This window comes from Oncorhynchus gorbuscha, linkage group LG10, assembly GCF_021184085.1.
Source record: "Oncorhynchus gorbuscha isolate QuinsamMale2020 ecotype Even-year linkage group LG10, OgorEven_v1.0, whole genome shotgun sequence".
NCBI lineage: Eukaryota > Metazoa > Chordata > Actinopteri > Salmoniformes > Salmonidae > Oncorhynchus > Oncorhynchus gorbuscha.
Window position 1 is genome coordinate 92,684,438 of NC_060182.1, and position 2,138 is coordinate 92,686,575.

Genomic DNA, 2,138 nt, shown 5'->3' on the forward strand with positions numbered 1-2,138 from the left:
GACTGATCCGTGTAAAGGAAAGAATGAATGGGGCCATGTATCGTGAGATTTTGAGTGAAAACCTCCTTCCATCAGCAAGAGCATTGAAGATGAAACCTGGCTTGTTCTTTCAGCATGACAATGATCCCAAACATACCACCCGGGCAACGAAGGAGTGGCTTCGTAAGAAGCATTTCAAGGTCCTGGAGTGGCCTAGCCAGTCTCCAGATCTCAACCCCATATAATTTTTTTGGAGGGAGTTGAAAGTCCGTGTTGCCCAGCAACAGCCCCAAAACATCACTGCTCTAGAGAAGATCTGCATGGGGGAATGGGCCAAAATACCAGCAACAGTGTGTGAAAACCTTGTGAAGACTTACAGAAAGCGTTTGACCTCTGTCTTGGCCAACAAAGGGTATATAACAAAGTATTGAGATAAACTTTTTTTTTTGACCAAATACTTTTTTCCACCATAATTTGCAAATACATTTACATTTACATTTAAGTCATTTAGCAGACTAAATTCATTAAAAATCCTACAATGTGATTTTCTGGATGTTTTTTTCTCATTTTGTCTGTCATAGTTGAAGTGTACTTATGATGATAATTACAAGCCTCTCTCATCTTTTTAAGTGGGAGAACTTGCACAATTGGTGGCTGACTAAATACTTTTTTGCCCCACTGTACATTAATTCAGGCTAGAAGAGTGTAGACCCAATGACAAACGCCCAATGTCATTACACTTTTTGGTGTTTTCTGTGTCTGTGTGTCTGTATGCCTGTACTCCTGTCTTTGTTTGTGTGTGTCTGCGTGTATCAGTGCTTGTGTGTGTGTGTGTGCCTGTCTCTGTCTGTCTGCCTGATTGTGTGTACGGTACAGTAGTGGTTAATTCCCCCTGAACACAGATGGCTCAGGCGTTCTAATCCTCTTATGAATCCCACCCCTCCTTCTCTCCTGCACTGTCGTGTCCTGGGGATCATAATTAGTTAAATAGAGTGAGCAACAGCGCGAGGAGGACAACAATGCACCTGCCGTTATTTTCGGGGGTCAGTAACGGAGGAAGAGAACGGATGCGTGTTGTTCAGACTGGGACATGGGACTAATACTCCCTCGTGCACAGATAGAAGAGGCACACCTGGAGTTTAGTGTTGCGTATCTGAACTGGAGTTTACCGTTCCGTATCTGAAATGGAGTTTACCGTTCCGTATCTGAACTGGAGTTTACCGTTCCGTATCTGAACTGGAGTTTACCGTTCCGTATCTGAACTGGAGTTTATCGTTCCGTATCTGAACTGGAGTTTATCGTTCCGTATCTATGGATTACGTCTGAGACGCAGCTTCTTCCTGTGAGGCAGAGGGGTGTGGAGGTAATCAACCGACTAGAGGAGAATGTAAGACACATATACCTGTAGAAGACACTTGGTTGATAAAAGCCCTACATCCTGCAGTGAGGATTTGACTGGCTGAATCATATGTTTCTGGGGAGTTGACTGGCTGAATCATATGTTTCTGGGGAGTTGACTGGCTGAATCATCTGGTTCTGGTAACTGACCTGGGGAGTTGACTGGCTGAATCATCTGGTTCTGGTAACTGACCTGGGGAGTTGACTGGCTGAATCATCTGTTTCTGGTAACTGACCTGAGGAGTTGACTGGCTGAATCATCTGGTTCTGGTAACTGACCTGGGGAGTTGACTGGCTGAATCATCTGTTTCTGGTAACTGACCTGAGGAGTTAACTGGCTGAATCATCTGGTTCTGGTAACTGACCTGGGGAGTTGACTGGCTGAATCATCTGTTTCTGGTAACTGACCTGAGGAGTTGACTGGCTGAATCATCTGGTTCTGGTAACTGACCTGGGGAGTTGACTGGCTGAATCATCTGTTTCTGGTAACTGACATGGGGAGTTGACTGGCTGAATCATCTGTTTCTGGTAACTGACCTGGGGAGTTGACTGGCTGAATCATCTGTTTCTGGGGAGTTGACTGGCTGAGTCATCTGTTTCTGGGGAGTTGACTGGCTGAATCATCTGTTTCTGGTAACTGACCTGGGGAGTTGACTGGCTGAATCATCTGTTTCTGGTAACTGACCTGAGGAGTTGACTGGCTGAATCATCTGTTTCTGGTAACTGACCTGAGGAGTTGACTGGCTGAATCATCTGTTTCT

The 2,138-nt window shown here is 45.2% G+C and overlaps 1 protein-coding gene across 1 annotated transcript in view; it reads left to right on the plus strand.

The window, feature by feature from the left end:
- The first annotated feature begins 981 nt into the window (after positions 1–981).
- LOC124046983 overlaps positions 982–2,138 on the plus strand; it is a 38,432-nt gene continuing 37,275 nt past the window's right edge. The window contains exon 1 of the mRNA XM_046367733.1: positions 982–1,366. The gene's annotated coding sequence lies outside the window, so the exon portion shown is untranslated. The remainder of the gene's footprint in view (positions 1,367–2,138) is intronic.